Source organism: Dama dama, chromosome 11, assembly GCF_033118175.1.
Source record: "Dama dama isolate Ldn47 chromosome 11, ASM3311817v1, whole genome shotgun sequence".
In the NCBI taxonomy this organism is placed as follows: domain Eukaryota; kingdom Metazoa; phylum Chordata; class Mammalia; order Artiodactyla; family Cervidae; genus Dama; species Dama dama.
Genome location: NC_083691.1, coordinates 83,692,916 through 83,713,470, shown reverse-complemented (window position 1 = coordinate 83,713,470; position 20,555 = coordinate 83,692,916). Strand labels below are relative to the sequence as shown.

The 20,555-nt window shown below is 37.2% G+C and overlaps 1 protein-coding gene across 5 annotated transcripts in view; it reads right to left on the bottom strand.

The window, feature by feature from the left end:
• PRKD3 (protein kinase D3) overlaps positions 1-20,555 on the bottom strand; it is an 87,592-nt gene that overhangs the window by 51,306 nt on the left and 15,731 nt on the right. The window contains exon 1 of one of the 5 annotated variants that reach the window (XM_061155593.1): positions 15,927-16,122. The exons of the other annotated variants lie outside the window; for them this stretch is intronic. The gene's annotated coding sequence lies outside the window, so the exon portion shown is untranslated. Of the gene's footprint in view, positions 1-15,926; positions 16,123-20,555 lie in introns of those variants that run through there. 5 annotated transcript variants of the gene reach the window in all.

The window sequence follows — 20,555 nt, the reverse complement described above, 5'->3', positions numbered from 1 at the left end:
ATTTCTCCCGGCAATCTTGATTCCAGCTTGTGCTTCCTCCAGCCCAGCATTTCTCATGATGTACTCTGCATATATGTTAAATAAGCAGGGTGACAATATACAGCCTTGATGTACTCCTTTTCCTATTTGGAACCAGCCTGTTGTTCCATGTCCAATTCTAACTGTTGATTCCTGACCTGCATACAGATTTCTCAAGAGGCAAGTCAGGTGGTCTGGTATTCCTACCTCTTGAAGAATTTTCCACAGTTTATTGTGAGCCACACAGTCAAAGGCTTTGGCATAGTCGATAAAACAGAAATAGATGTTTTTCTGGAACTCTCTTGCTTTTTCGATGATCCAGTGGTTGTTGGCAATTTGATCTCTGGTTCCTCTGCCTTTTCTAAAACTTCCAGCTTGAACATCTGGAAGTTCACGGTTCACGTATTGCTGAAGCCTGGCTTGGAGAATTTTGAGCGTTGGTTTACTGGCATGATATGAGTGTACCTGTGCGGTAGTCTGAGCATTCTTTGGCATTGCCTTTCTTTGGGATTGGAATGAAAACTGACCTTTTCCAGTCCTGTGGCCACTGCTGAGTTTTCCAAATGTGTTGGCATATTGAATGTAGCACTTTCACAGCATATACATATACATACATATACATGTATAGAGACATACATATATATATCTTTTTAAAAATGGACTTTAAACAGTTTGACATAGAAAAATTAAGACAATAGCAGAGTGTGTTTCCTTATACCTATACCAATATACTGGATTGCCCTACTATTGACATTTTCACTGGTACATTTCTTACACTTAATGAACTAATATTGATACATTATCATTAACTAAAGTCCACAGTTCATTCAGATTTCCCTAGTTTTTACCCAATGTCTTTTTCTTGTCCCAGGTTCCCGTTTAGGATACCATACTTCCTTCAATTGTCAGATCTTCTTAGGCCCTTTTTGGCTGTGCCAGTTCCTTAGACTTTGCAGAGTTTTGAAGACCTTGACTGTTTTGAGGAGTACTGTTCAGGGGTTTTCCCAGATGCCTTATTGTCAGAATTTTTCTCCTTATTAGACTGGAGTTACAGATCTTGGCAAAGACGATGTCAGAGGTAAAGTGTCATACTCATCATATCATATCAAGTGTACATACCATCAACACGATCAACTACTGTTGATGGAGACCTTGATGATCTGACTGAGGTCATGTTTGTTAGGTTTCTCCACTGAAAAGCTATTCCCTTCTCCCACTGCTAACATACTCTTTGGAAGTATGTTACTATGAGCAGCCTGCACTTAACACTTGTTAAGGAACGACAAGTTATGTTCCCTGCCTTCAAGGTAGAGAAGTATATAAATTATTCAGAATTCTTCTCTAGGGGAGATTTTTCTATTTCCTACCATTTATTTATTCATCCAAATGTATTATATGTATCTCTCAGTATGGACTTAAGGATAATTATTTTATACTTTGGGATACAATATATATTCTTTTAAAATACATTTTTTATTTCTGAGTATGAAATTTATTTACATGGCTCAAAATTGTAAAAGTACAAGAGTACAGTGCAAAATCTAAGCTCCAGTTGCCCAGTGATCTCCGCCATGGTCAACAACACTGCCAGTTTTCTTAATAACCTTCTGAACATACTTTATACCTAAATAGTAGACATGGATATATCTTTTCCTCATTTTACACAAACTGTGGCAAACTATAAACAGTGTTCTGTACATTTTTTTCACTTAGAAACATATTTTAGAGATCATTTAATAACAATATACAAAAATGTTTTCCTTTTTTTTTTTTTTTTACAGCTGCACAGTTTTATTTTACCAATTCCCTACTGATGGGATATGGGTTGAGGAGTAAAACTAAAGCTAAATAGTCTTGAGTTCACTTACAAAGTTGGCTAAGTTACGTAACTTCAGTTTCTCCATTTGTAAAACAGTACCTACCTTGTAAGGTTATCACGAAAATTAAGTAAGTGAGTATATGTAAAGAGCTTAGAGAACTCCTGATGTTTTGAATGCCATATGAATTGAAGCTACTGTTCCCAATCTTTTTTATTACAAACAATACACAGTATATAATCTTGTATACACATTTTCCCCCATCTTTTGAATATATGAGTAGGATAATTTCTTAGAAGATTTGCCAGGTCAAAGAACGTACACATTTAACATTTTTTGGACACTCCCCAAATGCTCTTTACAGAGGCTATACCAATTATACTTCCAAAAGTAACATACTAAGAACGCATGTTCTTTCCTTCATGTCTCTTGCTGTGGCTGTTCCTTACGGTCTGTCTCAAGGCATTTGTAATTTCTTCTTTGACTGCACCGCAGAGCCACTGTCTTTTTAGCAGCAGGTTGTTTAGTTTACATGGGACTGTTGAGATGGAGTGTGCACGTGGAGACTCTTCCTCCAGTCTTATAAAGCCACCAATCCTCCTGGATTAGAATCTCACCCTGAACATCTTCTTTAACCCTAAGTACCTCCTAAATCTCCTATTTCCAAATATAATTACAGTGAGGGTTAGGGTTTCAACAGATGAATTGAGAAGAGGAGCCCAATTCAGTCCATTTCAAGTATACTGTCAAACTTGTTGACTTTAGGTTAAAAAAATGTATTTCAATGTAGTTTTCATTATAAGAAGCAAAGCTGAGCATTTTTCATATGCTTAAGAGATAGTTATATTTTCTGTAAACTATTCATTTTTGCCTCTTTCATGGATCCATAATCTTTATAACTTCAAATCCAATCATCCCTCAGAATGTTTCTCATTGTGTGGGACATCCTTAATAAGACCCGAACAACAGACCAAAAAACACAAGCCCCCTGTATATTCAGCAGTATATATGTTGAATTTCTCAATGTGGTATGATGCCAATAAAATACCCTATACAGAAAAAGGGAGCTTTTCCAAGATAATGGCTTGTTTTTCTCAGCCAGGTCCCAGTATAATAAAGAAAAAAGGATAACTTCCCCCCTTTCAATTGTATAAATTTTAAGAAGAAGAAATATTCTAGCAAACTAATGAAAATCAATTATTGATTACATTGTGAATTTCCATTTTCAGTGGACTCCTTTCTATTAGTCATTCCAGAATACAGTCTTACCTAATAAAATGGTACAGTGCTTTCTTTTTTTTTTTTCCTTTTTTTTTTTTTTGGGTTTTGTCATACATTGATATGAATCAGCCATAGATTTACACGTATTCCCCATCCCAATTCCCCCCTCCCACCTCCCTCTCCACCCGATTCCTCTGGGTCTTCCCAGTGCACCAGGCCTGAGCACTTGTCACATGCATCCCACCTGGGCTGGTGATCTGTTTCACCATAGATAGTATACATGCTGTTCTTTTGAAATATCCCACCCTCACATTCTCCCACAGAGTTCAAAAGTCTGTTCTGTATTTCTGTGTCTCTTTTTCTGTTTTGCATATAGGGTTATCGTTACCATCTTTCTAAATTCCATATATATGTGTTAGTATCTTTCTGGCTTACTTCACTCTGTATAAGGGGCTCCAGTTTCATCCATCTCATTAGGACTGGTTCAAATGAATTCTTTTTAATGGCTGAGTAATAGTCCATGGTGTATATGTACCACAGCTTCCTTATCCATTCATCTGCTGATGGGCATCTAGGTTGCTTCCATGTCCTGGCTATTATAAACAGTGCTGCGATGAACATTGGGGTGCACGTGTCTCTTTCAGATCTGGTTTCCTCAGTGTGTATGCCCAGAAGTGGGATTGCTGGGTCATATGGCAGTTCTATTTCCAGTTTTTTAAGAAATCTCCACACTGTTTTCCATAGTGGCTGGGTACAGTGCTTTCTAAGCATTCTTTTCTCACAAGGGGGCGGGGTGTGGGTGGGAGCTACTTGGGACAGAGACCAAGATTAGAAAAGGAGGAGAGGTGGTAATAAGCTTAGTATGAAAGTGAGTGAAAGTGAAAATCAGTCATGTCCAAGTCTTTGCAACCCCATGGACTATGTAGTCCATGGAATTCTCCAGGCCAGAATACTGGGGTGGGTAGCCTTTCTCTTCTCCAGGGGATCTTCACAACCCAGGGATCGAACCCAGGTGGATTTAAACAATGGAGGCAGATTCTTTACCAGCTGAGCCACAAAGGAAGCCCATCAGTAACTGTCCCCTAGGAAAGTAGTTCTTAGCTGGGGTGATTTTGCCCTCCAGAAGATCTGGGCCATATCTTGGGTGTCTCAAAAATGTCCTGAGACACTTTTGGTTGTTACAACTTGTGGTACTGGTACCTGGTGGGTACAGGCCAGGAATGCTACCAAACATCCTACAATAAGCACTCCACAAAACAAAGAATTCTCTGGTCCAAAATGTCGACAGTGCTGAAGTTGAGAAATGCTGCTCTGGGGGATAAAGGAGTCAAGAAAATAGAGGGACTGGAAAATGTGGAAGGAAGCTGACAACTTTCTGAAATCTAGACATGCTTTTATTTCCTTCCCTTGCCCACTTCAGCCTTGATTAGAAGAAGAAAGAGGAAATGAGAAAAACAGCAGAAGAGTTAGCAGGGTAGAAGCAATAGGCCTTTATTTTGGCCTCTCTCCAAATCCCTGCTGCCCCTTTTCTGGATTTGCTTTCTACAACTGTGTCAATGACTTCTCTTGACTGTGCAAAATGAATTCTGTTCTCAGTTCATGTGGGAAAGTAACAGAATTTCATCACAAAGTTATCAAATTCTCACCCCTTATGCACTCACTTTGCCCACTTTAGACTCACCTGTCTTTGTTTCTGCATTAAAGATGGCTTCAGGAATAAAAAAAAAAAACCAGATCATCTTATCTTTCTATAACTATGCCGTGAAAGTCCTTTTTTTATGGTATTAACTTATACTTAAGTAAAAAGTTTTAATACTTGCATATAATATTCCTTCAAGTTACACTATATTTTGGGAGTTCTCTAATGTGAATAGTTTAAAGTTCATATCATTAAAATTCTGTCAATAAAATGTTAGATTAAGGCTTCCCTGGTGGCTCACTGGCAAAGAATCTGCCTGTCAAAGCAGGAGATGCAGGTTCGATCCCTGATCCGGGAAGATCCCACATGCCACGGGAAACTAAACCTGTGCACAACTTCTGAGCTTGAGCTCTAGAGTCCCGGAGCCGCAACTACTGAAGGCTGCATGCCAAGAGCCTGTGCTTTGCAACAAGAGAAACCACTGCAGTGAGAAGCTCCTGTACCACAACTAAAGAAGCCCCTGCTCTCCCCAGTTAGAGAAAATCCCTCACAGTAACGAAGACCCAACACAGCCAAAAATAAACAAATAAAATTTGGAAAAAAAAAAAAAAGCAAAACAAAACTGCCACTGTTATCTATAACATCTCTGTGAACATTGTTAAAAAAAAATGTTAGATGAAGTGAGAAGTTGTCAAGTTTCTATTTGGTCAAACACAATTTTTACACATTAACATAACAGCTTCAGAATTTAACATTACCTCAACATATAATTTATCACTATATACTTTAAAAAAAGGAATATGAGTTTTAGTCTAATGGCAATGGGAAACCATTGGAGAATTTTAGTGTACCTTAAAAATATTTTTTTTTAACTGAAGTATAATGAATAAAGTACACGAATGTTAATTAGAAGATAGACAACTCTATATTCTCATGCCATGTAAGCACCACCCAGGTCAAGATTAATAGAGCATTTCTAGCATCACAGTTTTTTTCATATTCACTTAATTTGAAAAGCTGAAATACTAAAGTCATTGGATGCCAAGTAAATCTTCACAGTAAGTGTTTCTAATAATAAACCAGATGATAATAAATAAGCTCCAAGAAGGCAAGGGCATTCTCTTTGCAATGTTCCCTACTGAATGCCCAGCACCTAGAACTTAGTATCTAACAGGCACCTAGTATCTAACAGGCACTTACTGAAAAAGATGTTGACTGCCGAGCAAAGCTAAACTAATTTAACACTAAAATATTTCCAAGAAATAAATATAATTATTACTTTAACATCACCTTTTAGGAAACAATTTTATTGAAGAGAAGAATTTCAAGACTGTGTTCCCATACACAGATAGAAGACACGAAAGTCTAGATGAGCCAATGGGAAAATTATTCAATGTGGACTCTGAATTTCATCATTAATCTCTAATAGAATGTTCTGAATATGGGATGCTGCTTCATTTAATACTTCTCTTTGACACAAACCAGAATGATCTTTTTTCATTTTATTTTTTCTTTGTTTTTCAATTAGTTCTGATTATCTTTAATTCAAACTTTTTGGAACTTTCTATTCTAGCCAAGGTCTTAACCTGAATATCCAGCAAAATTAAAACAAAAACAAAAACAAAAACCTTCTTCCTGTTTGAGCCTCCAGATTAGTCAATGGTTGCCTGACAGACACTGTTTTGCCAAGATAAAAAAACGCTGGGATAGGGTAAAGAGTAGGATGTCACCTAGCCATTGAACACAGCTGTAGTGAAAAGAATAGAGAGGGGGGGGGAAGAGAATGACAACTGGTTTCTAGAACACAAAAGATACAGCTGGGGTTTTTGCTCTACTTTGGCAATTACATCATGTCTGCAGAGACAATGTATTCAAAGAACAGACCAAAATCCTCCTAAATCAGGATACGTAAACAAAGAGCCTTCAGGTCTAGTGTCATGTAAATGGTCAAAACTAAAAACAAATGTTTTAAATCAGTTAAAAGGAGACAGTCAGCTTTAGTTAGAATCATTTCAATTTCAATAAACACCATTATAGCTTAAAATGATTTACTGTCTGCCAATTTCCTCTTACTCCAATTACATCTACTATCTTCATTCAACAAATTAACACAATAGCAGTAGAGTTATAATAGTATTTCTAAGCCTCTTGGCAATATGAAAGTTGGAAACTAGCATTCATTGAGTGTAATAGTTGCTAAACACCAAGCATTATATTATACAAAGCACTTGATCTCATTTAATTTCCTCAGAATTCCTAAAACAAGTAACCCTAGTCCTCTAATAAGATGATCATTTTGTCTCTATTTTTAATAGCTTGTCATATGCTAAATACTAAAATCAAAGGTTAGGAATAAAGCTAAGTTACTGTCATGGGTATAGCATGAATGCTATACATGCTTTGGCATTTACTAAAATTTTAATAACACTACAGGATCAACGATCTTTTCAGATTTAAAGAGATTTTAAAACCATGAATATTACTATTTTGAGGTACTAACCATGTGCCTGACGATGTGCTAAGGGCTTTACATTAATTACATTTTAAAATGGAGCTAAGTATGATGACCCTTGCATTACAGATCAGGTTCAAAAGTCAAGTGACGGAAGAAAGGGTCTATAACCACAAAACAAAAAAGCTGCAGACTCAAAATCTTCACTTGCGTTTATCCCTTTGATTTGAAAACACTGTTACCTCTTTCTTAGATTATTAAATCTTTTAAAAACACATGCCAATAACAAAAAATAATAGAACAGATGTTAAACGCTAACATGATTTTGACATGGGGAATCCATGCATAAATACTCTGTTTAAATGGGCAAGGCCTGCTCCCTCAGTTTTGATTTTCTCATTTGCAATCTGACTCTGGTAGTGGCCTCCTGGCAGAGATCTGATCAGCCAATTTCTGCTTGGTTCAATCCTAGTTCTACCTACTGCTCAGCTCCGTCTGCCTTCTTCTGATTGCCAGTCTTACCAGTTCTTTGGATTTCATCAGTATAAAGAACACTCCCTTTAGCTTATAAACTCCCAGAAGGCAGAGATACCGTGAGTTGTTAAGTTTGCTTTATAAACCAATATGAAGATACAGATATCTAATACACGGAGATTAAAAACTTACTTCCTTTGTGTAACTATATCCATACTCATAATGGAAACTGTGTAGTATTTTTAAACACATTGAAGGCAAACTACAAATCCTACTTTAAAGCTCTCAAGCTACAGTTCACATCTAGAAGACATTCATATTCACTAATTTACTAAGACTCTATAACAGTACCAACAGAAGTTTTTGATTTCTCCCAACTTCATAGATTTTATTTCTATCGACTTTAACTCCACGTTTTTCAACTTCAGCACTACTGGCATTTTGGACCAGACAATTCTTTGTTGAGGGGATTGGTGGGGCAGCTCTCCCGAGCACTGTAGCAGCATCCCTCCCCTCTACCCACTAGATACCAGTAGCACTTCCTTTCCCCTAACTGTGACGACAAAAACAAAACATTTCCAGACATTACCATTACCCAATGTTCCTGGGGGTGGGGGGTGTCAACCCACTTGAGAACCACTGGCTTAATTTAATTGTATACGTTAAAATTAGGTACTGTGGCTGTAGTATTGCCAATAACGTAGTCCCAATCTACATTCTTGGGCATCCCTGGTGTCTCAGTGGTAAAGAATCTGTCTGCAATGCAGGAGACTCGGGCTCAATTCCTGGGTCAGGAAGATCTCCTGGAGGAGGGCATGGCGACCCACTCTAGTATTCTTGCCTAGAAAATCCCATGGACACAAGAGCCTGGCAGGCTGCAGTCCACAGGGTCGCGAAGAGTAGGACATGACCGAAGCGACGCAGCAGCAGCAAACTACATTCTCACAAGCAATGTGAAGTTCACTGGCGTTCTCAGAGTGAGTAACTTTGAGAATTTCAAGTACTCTAGAAGAACCTGGCCTTTTACACAATCCCAGAAAGACAGAGCTCCAGAAACTAAACATCTGACCACCTACACTAGTGAGAGCAGGCTGGGCAAACCCAAGGCACTGATACAGGAAACAGTATGAAAAAGAATACTGGTGTGTATTCACTCGTTCCTTCTCTTTGTGATTCTAACAACTATATGTTGTTTCATCAAGGGAAGTAATTAGCACTAAGGATTATTTGCAGTATCATGTTTTTAGCAGTAAACGCAGGTACAATGGGTCTTTTAACAAATGTCTACTGAGTATAAGGCGTCTGGGGAGACAGAGGAATAAGACAGAACCAACCTCAATGTAACCTGAGTGTTGGAAGCATTTCAAATTTCAAAAAGAGGAAGCTAACTTTTTGGCCAAAGTTAAAGACGACAACAACAACAGAAGAAACTCCACCCACTCCACCCGCAGGATGTGTCATGGAATTGGAGTGAATTCAAAGAGTGACCACTTTTGGTCACATCCAAGTTTTAAGCAGAGCTCAATTATGAATGATTTGCTTGTTAAAGAGATACATTCTTCGGGGGGGGGAAAAATCTGTGTACATGCTTTATACTATCTGTGTTAAGTTAGAACTTGATCCAGTTTTTAACTTTTGCTTACAATCACTGATAGCTCTCTGTTTCTATGAGGTTTTACCATACCTCACCTCTAATGGAAATACCAATTTCACTTTTCCCCTAACTGAACATATAATATCTAACATTTATTTAGTACTACTATATTGAACATTTCCATGTGTTTGTTTAATCGAATATCTTTGTGAGATATATTTTATATCAACTGACCAAATATTTAGAGATAAGTGTTTCTCTTACTAATATGCAAGCTCTTTACAGAATAAAGATATTAATCTTATGTAATACTTGGTGTAATATCTCCCTAACCTTACTTTTGTTTTTATTATTCTTACATCTGCAAATATTATAATTTGGAATATTCAAATCTGCAAGCTATTCTTTTCCTGTTTCTTTTTACTGTTCTGAAAGTGACATATCTACTCATAAGTTTGATAAATACTCAACTACACTTTATTCTAATTTTCCTTTGATTTGAATTCTCATCAGTTCAGTTCAGTCGCTCAGTCGTATCCAACTCTTTGTGACCCCATGGGCTGCAGCACGCCAGGCCTCCCTGTCCATCACCAACTCCTGGAGTTTACTCAAACTCATCTCCTTGGAATCGGTGATGCCATCCAACCATCTCATCCTCTGTTGTCCCCTTCTCCTCCCGCCTTCAATCTTTCCCAGCATCAGGGTCTTTTTAAAATGAGTCAGTTCTTCACATCAGGTGGCCAAAGTATTGGAGTTTCAGCTTCAACATCAGTCCTTCCAATGAATATTCAGGACTGATCTCCTTTAGGATGGACTGGTTGGATCTCCTTGCAGTCCAAGGGACTCTCAAGAGTCTTCTCCAACACCACAGTTCAAAAGCATCAACTCTTGAAAAGATGCTCAACATCACTCATTATTAGAGAAATGCAAATCAAAACCACAATGAGGTACCATTACACGCCAGTCAGGATGGCTGCTATCCAAAAGTCTACAAGCAATAAATGCTGGAGAGGGTGTGGAGAAAAGGGAACCCTCTTACACTGTTGGTGGGAATGCAAACTAGTACAGCCGCTATGGAAAACAGTGTGGAGATTTCTTAAAAAACTGGAAATAGAACTGCCATATGACCCAGCAATCCCACTTCTGGGCATACACACTGAGGAAACCAGATCTGAAAGAGACACGTGCACCCCAATGTTCATCGAAGCACTGTTTATAATAGCCAGGACATGGAAGCAACCTAGATGCCCATCAGCAGATGAATGGATAAGGAAGCTGTGGTACATATACACCATGGAATATTACTCAGCCATTAAAAAGAATTCATTTGAACCAGTCCTAATGAGATGGATGAAGCTGGAGCCCATTATACAGAGTGAAGCAAGCCAGAAAGATAAAGAACATTACAGCATACTGACACATGTATATGGAATTTAGAAAGGTGATAACGATAACCCTATATGCAGAACAGAAAAAGAGACACAGAAATACAGAACAGACTTTTGAACTTTGTGGGAGAATGTGAGGGTGGGATATTTCAAAAGAACAGCATGTATGCTATCTATGGTGAAACAGATCACCAGCCCAGGTGGGATGCACGAGACAAGTGCTCCGGCCTGGTGCACTGGGAAGACCCAGAGGAATCGGGTGGAGAGGGAGGTGAGAGGGGGGATCGGGATTGGGAATACATGTAAATCCATGGCTGATTCATATCAATGTATGACAAAACCCACTGGAAAAAAAAAAAATAAAAATAATTAAAAAAAAAAAAAGCATCAACTCTTTGGTGCTCGACTTTCTTTACAGTCCAACTCTCACATCCATACATGACTACTGGAAAAACTATAGCCTTGACTCGCCGGTCCTTTGTTGGCAAAGCAATGTCTTTGCTTTTTAATATGCTGTCTAGGTTGATCATAGCTTTCCTTCCAAGGAGTAAGCGTCTTTTAATTTCATGGCTGCAGTCACCATCTGCAGTGATTCTGGAGCCCCAAAATTAAATTCAGCCACTGTTTCCCCATCTATTTGCCATGAAGTGATGGGACTGGATGCCATGATCTTAGTTTTCTGAATGTTGAGTTTTAAGCCAACTTTTTCACTCTCCTCTTTCACTTTCATCAAGAGGGCCTTTAGTTCTTCACTTTTTGCCATAAGGGTGGCGTCATCTGCATATCTGAGGTTATTCATATTTCTCCCGGCAATCTTGATTCCAGCTTGTGCTTCCTCCAGCCCAGCATTTCTCATGATGTACTCTGCATATATGTTAAATAAGCAGGGTGACAATATACAGCCTTGATGTACTCCTTTTCCTATTTTGGAACCAGCCTGTTGTTCCATGTCCAGTTCTAACTTTTGCTTCCTGACCTGCATATAGATTTCTCAAGAGGCAAGTCAGGTGGTCTGGTATTCCTACCTCTTGAAGAACTTTCCACAGTTTATTGTGAGCCACACAGTCAAAGGTTTTGGCATAGTCAGTAAAGCAGAAATAGATATTTTTCTGGAACTCTCTTGCTTTTTTGATGATCCAGTGGTTGTTGGCAATTTGATCTCTGGTTCCTAACCTTTAAATCTTGTGAAATTTATCCTGGTGTCAGGTATTAAGTGGAGGTCTATGTTAATGCCCTTCAAATGCTTAGTGAGTTTTCTAAACTCAAATTTCTGAAAAATGATTCCCTTTTATTTCTCTCACCTCCCTTGGCATGTACTTAAAATGTATCATGGATCTATGACTGTGTTTAGTAGTATCTGGTTTCACTTACTACAGTTTTTCACTTCCCCTTTTCTCTTACTTTTCAGATTTTTAACAATGCTTTTGACTACTTTTTCTCCCTAATGAACTTTAGTAAAACATTATCAGAGTAGAAAGAATCCCAGTAAATTTCTTTTCCCCAATAAAATTCTGAGTGGAAAAAAAATTTAATTCGGGGAGTACAAATTATATACTATCAGTCTTTCTTTTTCAGGAATATGATAATACATTTATTTCACAAAGCCTTTTTCTTAAGCATTACACAAAAATGTTAAATTTTATTTGTATTTCTATTCATTTATTTCTTAAGATAATTATCAATAAATACTTTCCATCGCTTTTTCCCTAATGGAAATGGTTATGTACTCTTGGTTAGTTTTATGTCCCTCTTGTAATATCAAAAGATCTAACATAGTTTCAATGAGCTCTCCTCTCCCTATATCTTTAAAGTTGCTCTTTCTGGCAGTTCAGTCTTTGGGAATGTTCACACAATACAGGAAGATCTCAGTTCCACCACATTAACCGTAACAGCCTATAACGGTATAGAAACACAGAAAAGCATATTTGCTCACTTACTGCTCAACAACAGTAAATAACTAGTTAAATCAGTTGAAGTCAAAATAATGATCCCGAAGTCACATCTGTAATCACATTAATCTAAAGAAACTTATTCCCTGAGGAATATACTACCATATTCTAAGACAAAAGTCACAGGTTTTCAGGAGCTAAAAGACTGCACATGAAACTCATACATACAGCCCAAGAACAGAAGATTAAATAAACCACAGAAATGATACATCATTAATCTCCAGTTTTCTGCATCAATAAAAAGGAGCATCAGTGGACCTAATAGGAAATTTCAAATAATTCACCCATACTGATCAAGGAAGGGATCAGCTGTCTCATACAGTTGAAAATAGATTACGACACGAATGCACATTCCATAAAGCACAAAGCCAAAAGTTAACATCAACTTAACCGGCAGGTGCTGTCAGTGGTTTCTGGATCACAACTGATTTCTTATAAACCCTCAAAGGAGAAAGGATCCCAAAGTACAAGGTGGTTAAAGTTCTGTTTGGTTTCATTTAGAAGCCACTAAGATCAGACTAATATGCAATATTACTGTTAAGCTAATATTTACTGTGTGATTATTATGTGCTGGGCTAAGCATTTTATAAATATAACCATTTAATATACATGTACACACACACAAAAAAAACCATGAAATGAGTACTATTATAAACCTCATTTTCCAGATAAGAAACCAAGCTTGCACTAGTAAGTGGTAGAGACAAACCCAAATTTGACTCCCAAACTCATGTTTAACTACCGAACTATACTGTTTCATATGGATTCTTTTCTTTACTTACTCAATTAAGAAACATCTGTTGAGCACCTGCTGTGGACATGATGTTTGACCTCATAGAGACAGTTTTATGGTGGACAGTTTCAAGTAAAAGGACAATTACAATCAATATGATGAAAGTTAAAATATACGTTGTACAGGATACCAGCATCTAACCCAGGCGGAGGAGATCAGAAAAGACTTCCTGGAGGTGTAAGCAGAGGGTATGGCAGGGGAAGGGTGTTCCAAGGAGAAGAACAGCAGGCACAAAGGCCTAGTAATATGACAGAGTTGGCAGATTGGAGCTTAGGAAGTAATCTGGACTAGTGACATGCCTTTGGGAACCATAAGCATTTTCTCTAAGTATTATTGCAATAATACCTTACATAAATAATCGCATATTTCTGTTACCGGCTCACTGCCAGCAACCAGAAATGTTTGTCGAGTTAGTTGCAGAAAGTGAAGAGAACAGAAATTACCATGAATTCTTGAATAACTAGGTCTAGTGCATATAAAATTTAGAACCCTACTAAGAAGCAGAAGCACAGAGCTTTATTCATTTGACTTTGAAAAAAAACTCCACATGTGCACAAACAAGACAGGTTTCTGTTCCCCTCTGACTACTGATGATGTTAAAGGCATCCTGCTGTATTCATGCTACAAGCTATCAAAGCAGTCTTGGGGCATTGTACCAGCAGCTGAAGTTTAGTTCCACAGGTGAAGGACTACAGTTGGTGATAAGAAGAGTAAACAGTAGGGCTGAAAACATTGTCATAACTCCCCAATGAGATCACAGTTGTTCCTTTGAGTAATGTACCATTCTGTACCTTTATTTCAGGACTTAGTGTCACCTATCCTACATAACAGTAATTTGACATTCACTCATCTTCTCTTTTTCTAGAGCATAAATCACTAGGGGCAGGAAATTTATCCTTTATCTTGATAAGCTCCACAGTACCGGGCACTGTGATTGAACAACATAAGTGTACCACAAATGTCTACTCAACTGCATGAAGTAGTAACAGATAACGGCCCTGAGGAAAGGGATAACTGGATTATACTGTAAATCAGACCAGCAGAAGAAACAAAATCACCAGCATTTTCTTAATGTAAGATTTTGAACTGCCATATTAACCTAGAATCAGATGTAGACCTTACTGAATTTTTTTTTAATTGGAGGATAATTGCTTTCCAATGTTGTACTGGTTTCTGCCCTACCGAATCTTTGCATTACCAGATGTCTTAAAAATATATTACTTTATTACCAGTATGTAGAAAACAATGATATCAAGCTCATACAACAAATTATACAATTTTAAATACTTAGAAAAAATATCTTCAGATTATTACTTGTGTGGCCATTTATGCTTGTCAATTTCCATTAAAGTAGAGGTTCCTGACTTTGGCTGCTCACGACAAGCACAAACAGAGTCACAGATGGAGCACTTATGCAAACTCTCCACCCCCAAGAAGCATGACTTCACTGGTCTAGGAAAGGGTCTGTTAGGCTCCCCAGTTATTCTCAGGTGCAGTTAAGGTTGAAAACCACTGTTACAAACTAAGTCACATTTAAGTTGCACAGAAGCACCCAACCACATACATGGAGCTTGTAAATACTTTTAAAATGTTGACATTAAAAAAAAAAAAGCTGCTCATTAGGAAATGTTCACTGAAGGGTAATTAGAAAATTTTCCAGTGTACCCGCTTAAAAGTATTGGATAAGATTTTGTAGGAAAAAGAAACAAACACTGAAGCACTGAAGTAAAGTCTGCAATGGTCAAAGTATGTGTAACCAACTGAAAAACTTATCAAAAATGACTGAATCACGGAAAACTTTGACAAGGAGCTTGGTTTACACTCCAATCTACTTTCACAGTAGGCTGGGACTGAAAACAGTTTTAAAAATGCACTAGCTCAGGCGTGGTCATAACACAACCTGGAGACAATTCAAATATAGCTCTCTTACTGCACTAAATGGGCTTCCCAGGGGCTCAGTAGTGAAGACTCTGCCTTTCAACACAGGAGATGCAGGTTCAATCCCTGGGTCAGGAAGAAAGAAATGGCAACCCACACCTGCATTCTTGCCTGGAGAATTCCATGGACAGAAGGAGCCTGGCAGGCAACAGTCCATGGGGTCACAGAGAGTCACTCATGACTTAGCGACTAAACAATAACAACATGTTTCAGATGAAAGTCTGGATTAGATAGAAGATGAGAAGGAAAGTAAACAACAAGATGTTTAGGAGAATTCTGAAAGTGTGGTAGAAATAATACAGGAGAAGATTAAGAAGGTTCAATGAATACCAAATTCTCGAAAGTTGAAGAAATTATATTCTCAAGACCAAGCTTAAATTCCAGCAACAAAACAAAAAGAAAACCACAGTAAGGCATATGATATTCAAATCACTGAAAACCAAGAAGAGAAAAATCTAAATGAAGACAGAGAAAGAGACATGTTGCATACAATTCAGATCCAACATAAAGTAATACTGAAATAAAGAAATACTGAAATACTGAAAGTGTTAAGTGAGTGGATAAACATAAAAGATCATTTTTCTCAGTTCTAACTTTCTAAAAACCTAATTTACTGTTAAAAGCAAGAAGAATAACAACTTACTGAAAGATCTGTAACAAAGGTCAATCTTCATTATTTGCAGATTCTGCATCTGTGGATGTGCCTACTTACTAAAATTTACATGAAGCCTCAAAATCAATACGCTCTGTGCTTTATCAGTCATTTGCAGACATGCATAAAAGGTTAAAAATCTGTCACTCTGAATATTTCCAATTGAAACTGAACAAGGTGATGCTTTTGCCTTCTTGTTTCAGCTCTCACAGTGTAAAATGCATGTCCTTTTCATGGTCTATTTAGTGCCACGTGTTCTGAATTTGGGGGCTTTTTGACGGTGACTTCTCTGCTTAAAATGGCCCCAAGCACAGTCCTGATGTGCTGTCTACTGTCCCTAAACGCAGGAAGGCTACAATGCGCCTTATGGAGAAAATGTGTGCTAGATGAACTCCACTCAGGCATGAGTGACACGGCTTCTGTACATGAGGTCAATAGTAACGAATCAACAATATATACATTAAATAAGGTGTTTTTAAGCAGAAACATATACAAAACAAGGTTATGTATTTACTGGCTGACAAAAATGTATCCTGAATGCTCACAGGGACGTAGCCCTGTGTTTTCCCTAGAAGCAATGATGCAGTATTCACTAATACAATGTTTGAGATCATGTTATAAATACCACAAGTAATGAGAATCACCTGTATGCAGTAATAAAGTATGTGACAACAACAGCACAAATGATGACAGAAAATAGAAATATACTATTCCAAGGAATGCATTACATTACACAGAGTGGTATGATACTGTTGAAAGATAGTTTATGATAAGATAATGATAAAGCAACAGTTGGCAAATATTTTTTATAAAAGGCTAGAGAGTAATTATTTTAGGTTTGGTGGCCCATACAGTCTCTGTTACAGCTACTTACGTCCACTGCTGTTCACGAAAGCAGCCATAGGCAAGATACAAATGAACAAGCATGCTATGTTCCCAAAAACTCTATTTGTAGAAGAAGATAACGGGGCAGATTTGGCCCAAAGATGTAGTTTGCTGACCCTTGCACTAGAGCAACTGCTAAAAGGAATTTTAGGAGTACAATAAAACAATAGTTAAAAACAAAATGGAATTATATAACATACTCAATTTAAAAGAAGCTAGGAAAAAGAGAAAATGACTCCAGACCTGAAGAGAAAAAACAATATATTTTTTTAAAAACAATATATTTTAATTCATCTATACTAAAACTTGTGTTAAATACAGTCTAAACACTTGAAAAGCAGAAATTGACAGATTAAATTTAAAAAGCATGACCCAACCACATGCACTTTACAAAAAGCCCACATTACTTATGAAGGTATAAGAGAGGTTATAAGCAAAAACATGTGATAAGGTTCCACAATGCAAAAACTAAACAACAAAAAAGGAGGAATGGTTATATTAATACCAAAGTTGACTTCAGAATAAGATATATAACAAGATATAAAGAAGAAAAGCTCTACTTGTAAAAGGGATCAATGTATCAAAGGATGTAAAAATCTCAAATGTGCTTGCAAGTAACAGAGCTTCAAAAAACATGATGTAAAAATTGATTAAAACCGAAAGGAAAAAAAACTGAAAGGAGAAACAAAACTAAAATTATAGCTGGGAGATTTTAATACTACTTTCTTAGTACATTACAGAATAAAAAGAAGTCCATAAAGATACAGAAAACACGATCAACCACTTGACCTGTTATTTATAGAAAACTCCACTATACAAAAGCAGAATACATATTTTTGTAAAACTGCAAATATAACACACAGAATGTACTGAAGGACACAGTCCTACACTATAAAACAAATCTCAATAAATATACAGGTTGAAATCATACAAAGTATACTCTTGAGCCAAAAGTGAAATAAAGCTGGAAATCAATACAATAGAAAAATATCTGAAAAACCTCCAAATTCTTCCAAATTAAACAGTCAATGGACCAAAGAAGATATCATAAGAGAAATCAGGCAGTTAACTGACTAAAATAAAAACATATCGAAGTCTGTGATACACAGACACAATAGTTGTTAGACGGAAACTTATACCACTAGATTCACAGCACTTATATTAAAGGGAAAAAGACTAAGCTCCTACCTTAAAAAACTGAAAAAAATAAAGCAAGTTAAACCCCAAAGGAGGTAGAAAAAAGGGGGGAGAAAGACAATGACAGAGAAAAATCATTAAAACCAAGAATTACTTCACTGAAAACAAAGTTGATAAAAACCTGTAGCCAGAAAGAACAAGGAAGGACTGAGGAGGGGAATAAACACTGAAATTATAAATATTAGGAATGAAAATGACACCATTACTAGAAATCTTACAGATTTTAAAGGATAATGGGAGAACATAATGGATTTGATAACTTGCATGAAATGAAAATTTTCCTCTAAAGACACAAATTACTAAGGTTCACTCACAAAGAAGTAGACACTTGAATAGCTTTATGTGCACTGAAGAATAGAAATTGAGTTTAAAACCTCCTCAAAAAGAATATTCCAGGCCCAGGTGGCTTCATTGGTGAGCTCTATCAAACACTTCAGAAAGTAATATCAATTTTACACAAATTTCTTCACGATACAGAAGAGAGAGGGAAATAATTCCAAAATCATTTTGTGAGACCAATAGTACCCTGTTAACAAAACCACACTAAGATAACAGAAGAAAAAACGACAGGTAAATCTTAAGAAAATATAAGCAAACTGAATCAAGCAAAGTATAAAAAGGAAAATATATGGTGACCAAGAGAGTTTGTTCCACAAATGCAAGGTTGGTTCAACATTTCCAAGTCAATTTAACTCATCATTATCAACAGACTAAAAGAGAAAAACACATAGATGGATAAAGTGTTTAATAAAATTCACAATCATTCAAGATAAAAGTTTTAGCCAACTAGGAACAGACAGGAACTTCCTTAACCTGATAAAAAACATCTAAAAAACTTTACTTCACACCTAATGATTAAAAGACTGCATGCTTTCCTTTTAATATTGGGAACACGGCACAAACATCCTCTCATTACTTCTATTCAATATTGTACTAGCCTCAGTATCGTTTAGCCTCCAGTACAAAACAAGAAATGAAATATTAGAAGACGAGACATAAAACTGCATTTGCAAAAGACTAGATCATCTATGTAGAGAATCCTAAAGAAACTTTAAAAGTTACTAGAACTAGTAAGTGAATTTAGCAAGACTGCAGGGCAGTGTGATGTACAAAAAACAATTATATTTCTAAATGCTAAAATGAAAAATCAGAAATTAGAAAATTTAAAAAGCTCATTAAAACTGCATCAGAAACATGAAACACAGGTAACAAATAATGTACACAATTCTGGTAGGCTTTTTGATATAAACCACAAAGCTGATTTTAACATTTATATGTAAATGCAAAGGATGTCAATTGGGCTAAACAGTTTTGAAAAAAAGAACAAAGTTGGAGGACTTTACACACCTGACATCATATCCTCATAAAACCAGAGAATTCAAGATAATGTGGAATTAGTTTAAGCATATCCCTGGGGTCGGGAAGATCCTCTAGGGAAGGAAATGGCAACTCACTCCAGTATTCTTGCCAGGAGAATCCCACGGACAGTGGAGCCTGACGGCTACAGTCCATGGGGTCACAAGAGTTGGACACACTGAAGCAACTGAGGATAGACGCAGTTTAAGGATACACACGTGAGTTGACAAAACAAAATAGTGTGACTGTGTCCTTATAAAAGGGAGAAATTTGCAGACACAGTCAGATACTTATAAACAGAAAACGAAGTGAAGACATAAAGAGAACATGATACACAAGCCAAGGGCTTCCCTGGTGGCTCAGCTGGTAAAGAATCTGCATGCAATGTGGGAGATCTGGGTTCCATCCCTGGGTTGGGAAGATTTCCTGGAGAAGGGAAAGGCTACCCACTGCAGTATTTTGCCCTAGAGAATTCTCCCGTCCATGGCAAAGAGTCAGCCGCGACTGATCGTCTTTCACTTTCACCAGAAGCTGGGAGAGAGGCATGGAGCAGATTCTTGCTCAGTCCTCAGAAGGAACCAATTCTACTGATCCTCTGATTACAGATGTCCAGCCTCAAGAACTGTCAGAAAATAAACTTCTGTTGTTTAAATTATGTAGCTGTGGTACTTTCATATAGTAGCTCCACGAAACTAATAGATCACTGATACAAACAGCTAAAATTAGGGCTTCCTTGGTGGCCCGGTGGTAAAGAGTCCACCTGCCAATGCAGGAGACGTGGGGTCAATCCCTGATCCAGGAAGATCCCACATGCCACACAGTGACTAAGTCTGCGCGCCGTAACTACTGAGCATGTGCACTAGAGCCCATGCTCTGCAACAAGAGAAGCCACCTCAACAAGAAGCTCATGCACTGCAACTAGACAGCAGCCTCCACTCGCCGCAACTGGAGAAAAATGCCCACACGGCAACAAAGACCCAGCACAGCCAAAGAATAAATAAATGTAAAAAAAGAAAAAAAAAGACCTAAAATCATGAAACTTCTAGAGAAAACATAGGACAAAATCTTATTTTCATTCAGGCAAATATTTTTTTCATATGAAACAAAAACACCATCCATAAAGGAAAAAATTTATTGTACTTCATTAAAATTAGAAACTTTGGTTCTCCAAACAACACTGTT